Raw genomic sequence first — 16,941 nt, forward strand, 5'->3', positions numbered from 1 at the left:
GTACCTGGCTCTTCTCTTCCAGTGCATGTTGGGTAGTGTAGTTTTGTTTACCCAGCATGCAATGGAACTGTCTGGTGTAGAAAAAAGCTTCCCTTTACACTTTCAGCAGTTTCAGACTTTCAGACCCAAACTGCACTACAACCTTCTTCCAGCTGCATTGGGTATGTAATTGTGCTTCTACTTTGTAATGTGATGGGGGCTGGCATTCATTTTTGCAGTTGATTCTTAGATTGAAGCTCTGAGGACCGCTTGGGGCTGTTGTGAGTTGTAGTTTAGCTTGCCCATATGTATGTCATTTTCTGCAACGTTTAGCACTAAAAAATTGGATGGCCCTGTAGAAGTCATAGCATTTCCAAGTAGCCCTATCAATGTCAATGTGAACCCCATCTGGTGGTCCTAATACTCATATATTTCAGAAGCTGGGACCACCTCCCTGCCTGACTGCATTACAATGGGAAAAATGTGTCCTGGCCAATAAGCTGGTTATATATAAGGTCTCCCATTCAATGTCCTTACCTTTGCCTGCCATTTTGTTTTGTTGAATGCTTTTATACAATGTACCTGGAGAAGAGCTGCACATTCCACCTTCCCTGCTCACCAACTCCTTGGTGGAGTGCATGGCTGACTGCCCAGAATAGACATAAAGGCATATACATCAAAGGTATATACATAGGTGACTGCACGACTGATGGAGGCATGGGGTATTGTTGTAAGAAGTGGTGCTCTGGGGTTAATGATTTATGCACCACAAAACAAGAAAAAGAAGACCCTTCCATTAGCTGTTTCCATAACTTGGCTGACTTTATGCAAACCGTTTAATTATTGGAAATGGCTGATGAAAGATAAATAAATATAAATTGATTACCCATAAGGTTTATTTAATTACATTAAATATTCCATATAGTAAGTAGTTTGAAACTTCAACACATAGGAGGATTCATTATTGTCCCTGAGACACGAATAGTCATTGTGATCGCTAATTCATTATTTTAGTAGTTAGAGATAGTTAATAGGAAATACAGTAGTATTTTCAGTTTCCTGGGGACATTGTCAGAACGGAGTAAATACTGGGGTATCCTTCCTTGGAGATTGGGGGCCAGGGGAGGAGCGGGAGCTACAGGCAGCACAAAAGGGCTGCAACTCAGGATTGGCAGTGCCACTCTTGTTTGACTTATTCAGCGAGTCTGTAGATTGTCTGTGGGGAGGTGCTAGTCAGCTTAGGGTTGCCAGTTTTTGCTACTTTGGAGTCTGAGCATGGGGCGGGGCTGCCAGTCTTGGGAGCAGGATGGGTGACATTTCAGGGGTGGGTCTATGACATGAGGTAGTGGGTTATGACATAGTGATCTGCAATTGGTTGATTGTTGCGCCATTCAATTCAAAGTCCTGTCTGGATTTCATAATTTGAAGTTCTCTCCTACACAGGCCTTCTGAAAACCCAAGCTGTTCAGGTGAAAAACGTGTGGGGGGTAAAGAGCTACAAAGTGCAAGGACAGTTCTAATATTCCCAACACAGTACATACTGCAGTGTTGGAAAGCCATAATTGCGCAATCTCTGCCTCGGGGACAGAAATGCCCCTAAAAAAAGTGTTAATTTGTTTCATTGTTTTTCAATTGATTTCTATTTTATACCTTTTATTAAAGTTTAAGGGGCCGATTTATCAATTGTAAAATATTCCTTTATTTTCAGATTTTATCACCTGCGAAAATGATGTGAGTTGTCTGGAAATATTCCTGTATTTATCAGAGATTCCTCACAGATTTCCTTCTAGAGATGTGTAAAAAGCATTTACTGGGTTGCAGGACTTTGCCATAGACTTGCCTTGTGGATAAAGACTTATCACCTCACAAAACTGATGAAAGAACTTAAGAAATGAAAGATGAGAAAAGATGTGGGTGCAGCAGATGTCAGGGTGCCCAGTGTGTGCCCAGTGTGTGCCCTGCAGGCCTGGAGCAAAGGGAACAGCACCTCTATGTACAGGAGCAGTGGAATACATTTAACAGCATGGCCAATGCCCTTGAGATCTTTACAGTACAGATAATATTGTTACTTTTTTAATAAAGGTCTGGAAAAGGACTTTTTACCATCATATTTCCTAGCAAACCAGGAAGACCTCACAACAATTTGGCAGGGTCACCGCCATTTTGAGTGCACCGGCGCTGTTCCTTTGACTTTGTGATCCTGTGCCTTGCTATTAGCTTCTTGGAAAGATGCATCTCTTTGAAGCTCCTGGAAGCTACCATCCTGAAGGCCGTGGGGGCTAGTTGCTAGAGTGTGGCCACCAAGATATGCCGAGGGGAGGATTTTCTATGTCTGTTTGGGGAAGCTATTTACATACCAGTATAGATGGCTTATCTGAAGAAGGCTCTTCTGTGTCACTGGCAAGCGCCCACCTTTGGCTTTTTCCTTGAACACTTTTACTAATGAGAGTGCCCAGGAAAAAGTGTTTAGATAACACCACCACCAGGGCAGCCAATGCCATTACAGCTGCTTCACAGCACTGACCATGACAAGGCCATGGACTCAAGAACAAGGAGTTTTATCCCTATGTACCTTCCCTTATGGCTCAGCATTGCACATAACAAATCAATAGGTTCATTTGTCAGGTATGCCAGTGCCTGTCCCAGCAGGAAGGCTCGGAAAAGACTTTCCCCTGGTGTCTTTATCAAGGACTTTTGGAAACATTTTAATGCCAGGAGTGTTTTCTAAGTGTTTTACATCCCCTTCCCCTCCCAAGTAGCAGAAATGAGAGGTTTATATTTTGTACAGCGTGGTTTTCTCTCTGTTCTACATTTTCTTATGGTTTTGAGTGTGTTGAGTTACATTTGTTTTGATTAAGGGTCTCATATTGTGTAAAGTGTGGTTTTCTCTCTGTTCTACCTTTTTTCATGTGTTGAGTTACATTTTTTTGTTGGTCTGTATATCTGTACTGTGTATATGTGTATATATATATATATATATATATATATATATATATATATATATATATATATATATATATATATATATATATATATATATATTGTCTGTCTGTGTGTGTGTGTGTAGATATTGTCTGTCTGTCATGTTTAACACAAATCCCTTTAAGCTGTTCAGTGAACACTACAGTCCCTTTCCTGTCATCTGTTCCACTTAAGTTTTGGGGGTTTAAACTTTGTTGGGGGGCCAATTGGTCCTGGGAGAAAGTCCGATTGCCACTAAGGGATCAGGAAGGTTATTTTTCCCTCTAATAAAGCAGATTGGCTCAAGTTTCTTAGAAGTTTTTTTACTTTCCTTGTGATCCAGAATCCCCATTTATCTTGTTCATAAAGCTGTGATGTATGTGTGTATGTGTATATATGTGTGTGCTTTAATGCACACAAACCCCTTTAAGCCGTTTAGTTCCTTTTGTTGTAATCTGTTGAACTATAACCTACTAAGGAATCAGGAATTTTCACTTCTAATGCAGATTGGCTCAAGCTTCTCAGAGGTTTTTCCTCTCTCTCGGGATCCAGACGCTCCATTTATCTTTATAATCAAGCTGTAATGTATGCATGTATATTTATTTGTACTGTATATTATTTGTTATATTTCTAACTAGTTGTAAGATCTGAAATATGTTTTAATGCACACAAACCGCTCCGAGCTCTTCAGTGAACACTACTACTGCCTTTTCATGGAATTTGTTCCACTGCAGTTTCGGGGATCTACACCCTGCCAGGGGGGGGGGGCAGTTGGTCCTGGGAGCCAATTGCCACTAAGGAATTTGGGAATCTGCAATTTTTCCCTCTAATGAAGCAGATTGGCTCAAGCTTCTAATAGGGTTTCCCTTCCCTCGGCATCCAGAAGCCCCTTTTATCTTATTCATTAACCTATTTATGCTTTCTGTATCATTATTTTAGCATTAAGGGTCTCATATTGTGTAAAGTGTATTTTCTCTCTGTTCTACCTTTTTTTCATGTGTTGAGTTACATTTGTATTGGTCTGTATATCTGTACTGTATATATATATATTGTCTGTCTGTCATGTTTGTCACAAATATGTTTTAATGAACACAAATCCCCTTTAAGCTGTTCAGTGAACACTACAGTCCCTTTCCTGTCATCTGTTCCACTGAAGTTTGGGGGGTTTAAACTTTGTCAGGGGGCCAATTGGTCCTGGGAGAAAGTCCGATTGCCACTAAGGGATCAGGAAGATTATTTTTCCCTCTAATAAAGCAGATTGGCTCAAGTTTCTTAGAAGTTTTTCTACCTTCCTTGTGATCCAGAATCCCCATTTATCTTGTTCATAAAGCTGTGATGTGTGTATGTGTGTATGTATAGTTTATACTGTATATTGTCTGTCTGAAACAAAGGCGTTTGTGTGCTTTAATGCACACAAACCCCTTTAAGCTGTTTAGTTCCTTTTCTTGTCATCTGTTGAACTATAACCTGTCCAATTGCGACTAAGGAATCAGGAATTTCCACTTCTAATGCAGATTGGCTCAAGATTCAAAGAGGTTTTTCACATTTCTTGGGATCCAGAAGCCCCATTTCTGTTGTTTATAAAGCTGTGCTGTTAACAGATTAACCATAAACTGGCTTTGTGTCTTTATTGTAAGGGTCTCATTTTCTGTAATATATATATATATATATATATATATATATATATAAGGAAGGGATTGGGAGAATGGATTAAATGGGCAGTGAACCAACACAGGAAGGTAAAATGTAGTTCTGATTTGTTTTTATTAGTTGCAGTTTCCCTGGCATTAAAGGACCCATGAGTACAGGGCAGCAGCTCTCCTTCTGCTCCACTGAGCCTTCAGTCTTCATACTGGGCCTGGGAGTGACATCAAGATCTGAAAATTCTCTTTATAATCGGAATCTTCATATCATTTACCAACCCCCCAGCCTGGCACGCAGGGTGTATTCTCAGTGTAGCTAGCAGCACATGTAGGCACCGAGGAGATGGCAGTAAAGAAAGAAATAAAGCAGGATTAGATGCCTTTTTGTTTTAAACATGAAAAATCCTTTGGCAACCCACCCTCTGTACATTATTCCTTTAGCCGGTTTTCTACTCTTATCTATTACTACATCATAAAACACCTAGTTTCTTTGACAAAATCTATGTTTTATAGAGCCATGCAGATTACTGCTTAGGGCAATGACACACCAGGATATTAGTCTCCCTTGATAAATTTCCTCTAACATGGATGATTAATCTCCTTCAAACACTTTGCCACTGGCTAAAATGCAAATGGAAAAGTAGCCCAAAATTGCCTCTCGAGGAAACTTCAGGCTTCTTGGGAAAGTAACTGCGCTGCGTATGTTTCCCATTCGGAGATTTGCATTCTAGCCAGCAGGAAGTAAACAAGGGATATTTTTTCACCTGAGGTAGCCAGAATGTCAAGGGCGCCAAACGCCCCATGTGTCATTGCCCTTAACAATGCCATTCTCTGGAACATAATCTTCAATGTGACCCCTTAATAAATAACTTACAGACAAGGAAGCCAACCTACTATTACTATTAGCCATGAATACAATGGTTTACTTTCTACAATGATGTTAATTGGAGAAATAAGCTTATTAAATATATGTCAGAATTGCAGAAAAGAAAGCTCTGTTGCACAACTGGTGGGACTGTACCATAGCAAGAACTCACTACCATAAAGTATTCAACCTCTGTAAGGGATAAGATGGGTGGTAAGTCCTTAAAGCAAGGACAAGCTATAGAGACCAGTCAGGAACAGGACAGATAGGAGCAGGGCGGAGCGGCCAAGAGAAAGGAACAGGCAAGAATGGGATGGAGCAAGTGAAGGAACAAGATTAGGCAGCATATTGGGCTGTGACCAATAACACTGCTGGGTTGTGAGAAGGGTAAGGTAAAAACCTGAGAATAAATGAGGATGAGAGTAAACCAGCTGATCTCTTGGTCTAATGGTTAAGGGAGCGGTCAGAAACCTGTAGGTTCTCGAATCCCAGCTGATCCTAACAATCTTATAAAGCAAATTATATTATATTATGACCTACCATTTATGCCTTATTGGGAGTACTACCAGAATTCAAACCCAAAAATAAAAAGGCAAATCCATTCATAAGCTCTTTGCAAGCAGGTCAGCGCTAGCCCATAACTTCTCTACATAGCCACCAATATGTAACATAAAATCAGAGACAACACAAACTCTCACTTTCTGAAAAAAAACTTTGCTTATCTTGCTAGGAGACATAGCAAAATGGAATAAATTCTGTATATCCGAACCAGTATGGGCTTTGTGCCACATAGTGATATTGCTATTGTATTTGTGGCAACAATAAAATGTGCCCAAGAGGGATGCTCCAGCTGTCTGACACATGTGATCCACTTGGGTGCACCTTGGCCTAATTTCCCCACCTATGTGGGAGCTATATCAAATTGCTCCAAACACTTGGCACCCTGGCAAATCAACTAATCAACACCATCAGAAATTGTCTGTATACTCTGGCCCAATGTCTGATTTTTTTTTTACTGAAAACTGAATTTGCATTTTTTTTAAAAACAGAATTTTGTGTCACAAACATTTGGACCCCTGTGAAGTTCTGCCGCTGGGCCAAAATGCAAAACTTTAATTTCAGCTTGCAATTTACATTTTCACCAGGAGATGGCAGCCCTGCATTCTCTGTAGCATTCTGGTTGCATGCAAAGCACTTTCTTTTGCTTGCCAGCAGGTGGCGCTTCTGCAGTCTGGCACCAATATTGACATATGTATTTCTATTTAAGGGAGATGATTTCAGCATGGAATTAAATTAGGTAGAAACTGGATTTTGAAAGGAACTACACTGTGCTGGTTGGTATGGAGCAGAGAACCCCAAGCCCAGTACTGTGGTTGCACATGAAGGGTAAGATACAATGAAAAAAGGACTGCTTTCAAGTCAGACTTGTCACAGACAGGAAGGGACCTTGGCAGGTAAGCAGTACCATAACTAAATGTTACCAGGTCCCACACCAAAGCCATTTTATGGCTCCCTAAATTATTAACAATGTGTGGCTACGGCTGGAAAGTAATACATATGTGAACTGTGCCTTTAAGGGCAATAGAGACAGATGGGGGAGGGTTTAACCACTAGAATAAGTAACAGCAAGAGAAAAATAAAACTTAATTTCATAATGATATTATGCCCATTCCACACATAACGGCTAAAGATACCAGGGTGCTACATATAACCGCATTTCCTCAGATTAAGATCATAATTCTGCATAAGGGGCACGGGGGGGGGGGGGGTGCAAGTGCGCTGATGTCGGGCACCTGTGGAACCAGCGATCTAAAGGAAAGAGAATGTCAGTAAGAAGCAGTCTGCGCTGGCTGGGCGTGATTCTGTTGAACCAGACTGTACGAGCCGGTTTCTCACATATTGTTCCGGGCAAAGTTATGTACTATTTTACTTCAGGGATCATCTAACAAGAATATCAACATACTCTGCTCCATAGTATGAATGTATCTTCCCTGCAAAGGCCTGGCTCTACATTATTATGGACCCCACTGTTCTTATTCTCTATACCAGGAGTCTCCAACCTTTTTTTTACTTGTGAACCACAGTCAAATGTAAATGATGCTGGGGAGCAGCATTTGGTGCCTGGGGTGCCAAATAAGGGATATCATTGGCTATTTGGTAGCTCCTATATTGACTGGCAGCCTACAGGAGGCTCTGATTGATGGTACCATCTGATTGCAGCCAAAACTTTTAAAAATTAGCACCTTCTTTTAGGGCACTGGGAGCAACATCCAGTGAGTTGGTGAGAAGCCCAAACAAATCAGATCAGGGTTAATGACGTAATTTTGCAAGGCGCTGGGTGTTTCACTGTCCAGTCAGTTTTGTATTTTTGGTCAAAGGAGTATAAAGGATACTGCAGTCCTCTCCCCCTCTGTAGTCTGTGCAACCATTGGTGCTGAAGAGCCCCAGCCACCACAACAACATGCCTCCAGCACGTAGAGGCACTCATACCAGCACATCTGTTGGCACAAACGTGGCAGGGGCCAGACTGCATGCTCTACATGTGTTCACTAAGAGACGTGACATGTCATTTATTAATGGAAGGGAACAGCATGTGGAAGAGCACTGAGGGGTGCAAACTCATGCCGCTAAGTGCTCATTCACTGGGGACTAATGTCTAGGGCAGTAAAAGTCCAGCAAGAGGTGCAGAGTTGGGCACAAGATAGCTCTGCATCTGCCATAGGGCAAACATTAAGGAGATGAACCCTGCACCCACCACTTACTAACTCACATGCCTGAGTGATGTTCAAGTCAGGGGGTGGGTAGGAGGAAGCCTTAGCTTGTAACATGGCAGTCTGTGCTTGGTTTTAACTCTTTGCACCCTGTCCCACTATTAATAATGACTCCTGCATAGGTCATTTAGCTCAGTCCCTATATTAAAATAAACATCTGAAGACCCTACTGTGAATAGCAATCTTAACATCTTTGCATTTTTACTTGCCCTTTCCAAGGTGTTTACTTGAATGATAAATAACTGATCCCCCTTTCTTTACACCGCATGATGCTAAAGTGCAGTACAGCTGGGCGCCAGTGCATAAATAAGGGGTTGTCACCCTGCCCCTCTCCAGCTGTACCCAAGGCCCACACCCCCCCCCCCACCCTATTGTAGAGGATTATCTACATAGATTCTGCTGATTCTTGCATAGTCTTGGCGTGGCGTTTTTACGCAGCGTATTTTCTCAGCCTAAAAACGCCGCACAAGCCACACAGCCCCTGACTATGGCGTTTTTCAGCCTAGTACTGGTGATGTAGCAAATCTCGTTTCCATGGTGCTAATAGTGCGAAATAGTAAAAAACACAGCATATTTCCGCTAGGTCTGGCAGCTGCTTTTGTGTATACATAGGAATAGCTTGCTGTGCAAATACTGGCGTATTTCGGCAAACGCTTGAAAAACCTGTGGTAAGGCGTTTTCTAGCGTATTTACGCATTGTGTGGTTTGCTTCGAGTCTTTTCAAGTTATTTCTATGGATGATGATATTGTGCGTTTTTCAGCCGCCGAGAGAATTAGAAAATACGCAGCGTAAAAAACGCCATGTGTGGCATCAGCCTTATCAGAGAATGAGGCTGTTGTGCATTTTCTCTCGCTTACAGATACCATACCCACATTGTAACTGGTGCATAGCTCTTTATTGTTATGGCTGGTTGCAAGCCTGGACTGGGAAAGGTAATTCTGGTAATAACTTTTGTTGGACTTAAGTGCTGCAAAATAGCTGAACAGACCCAATGACTCTGGCTGTCAGACTTAATGTCTTCCACTCATGGGACTTTATAGTCAAAAAGTACAAAGAGGTTTATTTAGTCAGTTTGGTTGCACTAGAGAACCTTCCTCAGGACAAACAAAAAAGTTTTGCATATGGAGTTTATCTCCTTTTGTAATATAAATGATAAATGATTGGTGGAATCAATGCCAGCTAATTCTGCCTGTTATGAAACAAAACCATACGGTAACACCGGTTCTTGGTATCCATCAAGAGATTCCATTGTGCAATCCATTGTTACCTCATCTGGGAATCACAGACACTGTCACATTCCTGTAATTCCCAGTTCATTTTATTATGAATCATAATAGGCAGTAAGTTCTCTACATGGGCCAGTACCAGCAGGCATCTTGGCCACTACAGATTCATCAGCTTATTGCTCTGTACATGGGCCCAAAACAATGGCCTCCTTAAATATCAGAACACATCTGGCTACTGAGACAGTCCCCTCCCAATGAGGCTTCATGTATGTGTGTATTTCTGTGCCCATTACTAGAGTCACTCACTGTACGACAGATTGCTTTCATGCCACAAAATACCATGGCAGCTAAGAACTAACAGAAAACCGATTGTACCATCCCTAGGATGCAATATCGTCCTAATCCAGTTCAAAACATGCTATTTTGGGACGATAGTCGCCAAAATGAATAAGGAATAAGCCAGTACTGTAAAACCCACTTTGCTCTATATGAGCATATTACAGCCTTAATTCATTTACTTAATAAGTCAGTCTGGGAAAATGAAAATCATAATAAATTATTTAATCTCAAGTAAAACGTAACATCAAACTCATAAAGGAGACCCAAAGGTAAGCGCTTATGCAAATTGAAGATTCAAAATACCTCCCGCAACGTTGAAATGAGTAAAATTGGGATTGGATATGATCATTTCTGATGATCGCAAATATCACAAAAATGCTTACGAAAAAATGGTATTAGTCACGATAATATCATATTGGTGATCCGAAAGTCAAATTTTCGGGAAAACCTTTCCGACTTTGATCCTTCTATGCATGATTTTGGAAGTCTCCCATAGGGCTCAATGGCACTCTGCCGCTCCAACCCGGCCCAAGGAAAGTCTCCCATAGGGCTCAATGGCACTCTGCAGCTCCAACCTGGCCCAAGGAAAGTCTCCCATAGTGCTCAATGGCACTCTGCAGCTCCAACCTGGCCCAAGGAAAGTCTCCCATAGGGCTCAATGGCACTCTGCAGCTCCAACCTGGCCCAAGGAAAGTCTCCCATAGGGCTCAATGGCACTCTGCAGCTCCAACCTGGCCCAAGGAAAGTCTCCCATAGGGCTCAATGGCACTCTGCCGCTCCAACCCGGCCCAAGGAAAGTCTCCCATAGGGCTCAATGGCACTCTGCAGCTCCAACCCGGCCCAAGGAAAGTCTCCCATAGGGCTCAATGGCACTCTGCAGCTCCAACCTGGCCCAAGGAAAGTCTCCCATAGGCTCAATGGCACTCTGCAGCTCCAACCTGGCCCAAGGAAAGTCTCCCATAGGGCTCAATGGCACTCTGCAGCTCCAACCTGGCCCAAGGAAAGTCTCCCATAGGGCTCAATGGCACTCTGCAGCTCCAACCTGGCCCAAGGTAAGTCTCCCATAGGGCTCAATGGCACTCTGCAGCTCCAACCCGGCCCAAGGAAAGTCTCCCATAGGACTCAATGGCACTCTGCAGCTCCAACCTGGCCCAAGGAAAGTCTCCCATAGGGCTCAATGGCTGCACTCCTGGCCAAGCTCCAAGGCAAGGCCCGCAGCCCAAGGGAAAGTCTCCCATAGGGCTCAATGGCACTCTGCAGCTCCAACCTGGCCCAAGGAAAGCCTCCCATAGGGCTCAATGGCACTCTGCAGCTCCAACCTGGCCCAAGGAAAGTCACAATACCGAAGCTTGAATGAATCCGAAACTTTCGTACTCGGCGCGACAATACGATTTTGTCGCACAAATGTTGTCGCAAAGTACGAAAAAGTCGCAGGAAAATACGCTCAGTATGAAAAAGTTGGATTTGGAGCGATTGTACTTTAATAAATCTGCCCCTAGGTGTGAGGGGGGGGGGCATTGCTTAGTCTTTAGCTTTAAATGCTATCAAACCCTGTCAATGTATTTGTAAAACGTTTGTAATGGAGGGAGTGGTGTCTCCCATTAATTGGTAATGTTTTTAACAATGGGTGGGGTAACTCTATGTTTAAAAGTGTGTTTTGGAGCGTAAGGGGACACAACTGCCTATGACTAAGTACCGGAAGGGTATGAAACGCGTTCAGGATCCCCATTATTAACGAATTGTGAGTCTGGAAAAAAGAGGGAAAAAAATAGTTATTTCAAAAGATAAAGTGCCATTTATATGATATTGGTGTCCTGGTGTTATTACTGCAGAAATAAATTCTGTCTGTATCCATTTAAGTGCTTAATGCTGAATGTGAAAATTGCATTCTCATTTTAATCCCATTTATCTCCAATTAAATACATTTGCAAGTTTCCTAAACATTTTCATGTCTAAAACTTACCGTAAGTGTATTGCTCTACTGCAGCTGTTTTTAGCCTCGTATTCACTGAGAGCCCACCTGCTCTAACCTCCGGGCATCACTCATGTCAATAACGTCAAATTACAGTAAGGTATCTATACAGGTATGGGACCTGTTACCCAGAATGCTCGGGACCTGGGGTTTTCTGAATAAGGAGTCTTTCCGTAATTTGGATCACCATACCTTAAGTCTGCTAAAAATCATTTAAAACAAATAAACCCAGTAGAATTGTTTTGCCTCCAATAAGGGTGAATTATATCTTATCTAGAATCAAGTACAAGGTACTGTTTTATTATTACAGAGAAAAAGGATATTATTTAACAAATGTTGAAAATGCTTAAAATGAAGTCTATGGGAGACAGCCTTCCCGTAATTTGGAGCTTTCTAAGTAACGGGTTTCCAGACACATACATACACACACACACATACATACATATAATGCATTAATGTCAATATTTTAGGATTTGTCTCAATTCTGAATCTTTTATGAAGGATTCTGCTTATTCCTGAATACAAACATGAATTTGCATTCACGCACTAGGGCACCAAAGGGTTAAAGAGAACTGTGTGTGTGCAGCGCGCAGTAATAAGTCGAATCAACTGGACTTGCTATGTTTTACTTGAAGACATTTCATCTGCCATTCGACTGGCCTTCTCAATTCTAAATTCAGCATGACTGGTGAAACATCTTTAAGAAAAACACAGCAAGTCCAGTTGATGTGACTTATTACTACAAATATACCATGAACTGGATTAATGAGAACCTTAATACTGCAACATATGTAGCAAATAATACCTTAATTCCAGATGTTACAATATGTGAACCCAAAACAGAACCCTGTGCAACACAAATACTTCAGACTGAAAGTCACGTACCCTTGTATAAGTGTTTTACCTAGGGCATAATACTATAACTTGTACAGTAATCTTAATGGATACATTTATTCCATCCCCAGAACTGCTGCTTAGTCCATAGGAACCCATCATTGTGTATGTCATATAATTGTTAAACAGGAACTCCGGCTTCCAAAACCTAAATTTGCTAAAGAGCTCCAAGCAACTCAGAAACCCCTAATATACCTACAACTGTAATCCAGGAATCCCCAACCTTTTTTACCTGTGAGCTACATTCAAATGTAAAAAGAGATAGGGAGCAACACAAGCATGAAACATGTTCCTGGGGTTACAAATAGGGGCTCTGATTAGCAATTTGGTATCTCCTGTGTGGCCAGGCAGCCTACATGAAGCTCTGTTTGGCAGCACACCAGATTTTTATGCAACCGAAACTTGCCCAAAAGCCAGGAATTCAAAAAAAGGCACCTGCTTTGAGGCCACTGAGAGCAACATCCAAGGGGTTGGTGAGCAACATGTTACTCCTGAGCCACTGGTTGGGGGATCACTGCTGTAATCTGTTCCTTCAGAAAGTATGAATAAATGCCATTTTATATGCTGAAATCCAGCTGCAAAAACAGCTCTTCCCTTTCTGCATCATTTGAAATCCTGGCAGGGGAGGAGGGACTAAAACATTGATGTTACAACTTTAAAATACTTATCCACAGTTTACAGACGGCATGCAGGAACTACATAATGTATTTCACAGTAACATTCCTTTACTTATTAACATCTTGTGTGCAGGGAATTGTGGGATGCAGGCTGAGGACAGTTTTTCGAGTCTCAAAGTAGTCAGACAGATCAGCAAGAGAACAGGGGGCGGGGCTTAAGTAACTGTTCCAAACCATATTACATTAAAAATCATGAAAAGGCTGCATATTTTTATACTGATGTATATTGCAAATTTGCTTGATATTATGTTTACTTTTCAAAAAGCTCAAGTTGTTTGGGTAGCGTTCCCCTTTAACAATTACTTATTGCCATGTATTTTGCAATAATGTTACAGTGTCCACTAAAAAACTATTTAATATTAAACAAAGAACTTGGTCTGGCTGAAATACAACTCCTTTAGCGGCACAGTTTAGGCCCTGGTGCATTAATATTAATCTTGGCTGCTACACGGGCAGCAATGGATGCACCAGTAACAGGGAGCTTGGCAGATGGCTGCTGTATGGGTTCCTATTGTTTTGGAAAATGTTGTTGGAGCAAACCTGAAGAGCTACAGGTAAAGAATCAATTGTCCGGAATGCTGGGGGCCTGGGGTTTTTCAGATTAGGAATCTTTCTGTAATTTAGATCACCACCCTTAAGTCTGCTAAAAATCATTTAAACTTGAAATAAACCCAATAGGATTGTTTTGCCAGCTTACTTACCATCAATTTCACTGTTCTAGTTCTACTATTACAGAGACAAAGGGAATCATTTTAAAAAAGTAGAATTATTTACATAAAGTAGGCCTATTTAGCTAAAGTGGCCTTCCAATCATTTGGAGCTTTCTGGATATCCACAAGGCTGTAAAATTATTTTAACCGTTTCTGTTCTCTGGTCCTGATGTTTTGACTCTAGAAACAATGTAGCAGGTCAAACCTCCTTCAGGTGTGTCAGAATGAGTAGTGCAGAGAGTATTAACAGCCAGACACATATTGTTTAAAATAGCAATTGCATTAATTACTGCATGTGGAGTTTAACATCCCTGTTTTTTAGGACAAGTAAAGATAAACATAATGCTTTATTATGTAGGGCAATGAGAGTGCAGCCAGGTATCTTTTCCCTTTGCTTAGCCTTGGCTGATGTCCCCAGACTTCCTGCTCTTCTCCATTTCTCCATACCTCTGGCCCAGGGCCATCACATGCACATATGATATATTCTAAACCCCTTCACCTTCCAAAAAATCCTGGTTTTATTTTAGAAAAAGCAATGATGCACATGTCAATAATAAAAATCAGCACTAGGGTTAAGCTCCACAGGATGTGACATCAAAGGAATCTAGCACCAGCCAACTATACAAAGAGCAAAATAGGGGCATATTTATTATAGTATAGTGTATATTTATAGTGTGTAAGCCAACACCACTGGTGATTCTGCCCATAGCATACAATCAGCAATTAGATTTGAACAGTCAATTACAAGTTAGAAAACAAAAGCCAAGATCTGGTTGGTTGCTATGGGCAAAATCACTGGTGATGTTGGCTTACACACTACAATATATATGCCCCTAAGGGTACTGGTGCAGGGGTACATTGATGGTTATACACAGCAACATCAGGAGTATCACTAGTGATAACACCAATATAATTCCTTTTCTTGTTCTTTTTATAGATGTGATATGTGTGTATATAAATCTGCTTAGTTTTTAGCACTCTCCCTAAATACAGATGGAGCAAATATTATTTGGCCATACATTATCATAGGACCAACGGGAGACTTGGCTAAGGCCATACATTATCATAGGACCAAGCTTATCCTGAAACTATCGTTTAAAAGTACGGTTTGTCCACCAACATAAAACAGCCATTTCAAGCAAAATCGTCTAGTTGAAATTAGGAGTACTACCTGCCTGGTCCTGCAAACAAACTGACAATGGGTAAATGTCATTTTTAACAATGAAAATGTTCCATTCTCTGACTGATGGATGAAAAATAGCTATATGTACGATCGCTCAGTGCCCACCTTACGATAATTTGATGGATTTCTCGGATCACACTAAACTGGTTGTTAGGGAAAAATCTCAATGTTTACGGCCAGCTTTAGGTTTCTATAAAAGCTTTTTGGTTAAGGGCAAGGCCCATTAAAGTACAGCTTGAGCGTGTTGAAGTAAAACATTTTAGAACAGAATCTAAATGTAGAATTCTGCCATGGCAACTGCTGATAAAATCTGAATTCTAATTCTCTAAATTCGTTATTAGAAGGTAAGTCACCAGTACTGGACAATGAATGTAATTAAACAGAAGTGCTCCATCATGACCCTTTAGAGGGAAACCTACTAAGCTGGCTACCATTGTGGCCAACTGGTTACATCTTACTTTATCTCTTAAGCTTTGGCTCCTAATATACATGACAGGTTTATATGAAGCTTATAAATGTTATTTCCCTTTAACTTAAAATATTGTAGCAGCTGCTTAGTATTCAGTGATGCCCAAGGCACACTGTGAGTGTTGTTTTACAATGTTTGCATTGAGATCACTGGTGATTCTGCCCATAGCATACAATCAGCAATTAGATTTGAACAGTCAATTACAAGTTAGAAAACAAAAGCCAAGATCTGGTTGGTTGCTATGGGCAACATCACTGGTGATGTTGGCTTACACACTACAATATATATGCCCCTAAGGGTACTGGTGCAGGGGTACATTGATGGTTATACATAGCAACATCAGGAGTATCACTAGTGATAACACCAATATAATTCCTTTTCTTGTTCTTTTTATAGATGTGATATGTGTGTATATAAATCTGCTTAGTTTTTAGCACTCTCCCTAAATACAGATGGAGCAAATATTATTTTGGCAACACTAGTTCCCCATAGTGAGCCACAGCACACCATAGAGCAGCACATTCATTTCAACTGAATAATGATCTATTTGAGGGGTTGAACACCTTTAAGTTACATTTTATTATGATGTAGTGAGTGATATTCATTTTGTTATTATTTGTGGTACAGGTATAGGACCCATTATCCAGAATGCTCGGGACCAAGGGTATTCCGGATAAGGGGTTTTTCCATAATTTGGATCTCCATACCTTAAGTCTACTAAAAAATTAATAAAACATTAATTAAACCCAATAGGATTGTTTTGCATCCAATAAGGATTATTTATATCTTAGTTGGGATCAATTACAAGGTACTGTTTTATTTCTACATAAAAAAAGGAAATCAGTTTTAAAATTCTGAATTATTTGATTAAAATGGAGTCCATGGGAGACGGGCTTTCCGTAATTCTGAGCTTTCTGGATAACGGGTTTCCGGATAAGGGGTCCGATACCTGTATTTGAATTATTTAACTTTTAGTTTGGCAGCTCTCCAGGTTGGACTTTCAGCACCTATCTAGTTGCTGGGGCCAAATTACGCTAGCAATCAGGCAGTGGTTTGAATGAGAGAATTAGAATTCTAAGTTAAAAAAATGATAAAGTTGTAGCCTCAAAGAGCAATAGCTTTTTTGTTGCTGGGTTTAGTGACCCGAATTGGATAGCTGGAAATTGAGAAAAGCAAATAATTAAAAAAGAAAAAATTAAGAAATTAAGACCAGTTGAAAAGTTGCTTAGAATTGGCCATTCTATAGCTTAA

At 40.9% G+C, this 16,941-nt stretch overlaps 1 long non-coding RNA gene across 1 annotated transcript; it reads left to right on the plus strand.

Annotated features, from left to right (window-relative positions):
* The first annotated feature begins 2 nt into the window (after positions 1–2).
* LOC105947631 lies at positions 3–2,906 on the plus strand. Its single transcript, XR_001171047.3, has 2 exons — positions 3–161; positions 1,688–2,906. It is a non-coding gene; the product is annotated as an uncharacterized LOC105947631 (long non-coding RNA).
* Positions 2,907–16,941: the final 14,035 nt, after the last annotated feature.

The sequence above is a fragment of the Xenopus tropicalis genome, chromosome 6, assembly GCF_000004195.4.
Source record: "Xenopus tropicalis strain Nigerian chromosome 6, UCB_Xtro_10.0, whole genome shotgun sequence".
NCBI lineage: Eukaryota > Metazoa > Chordata > Amphibia > Anura > Pipidae > Xenopus > Xenopus tropicalis.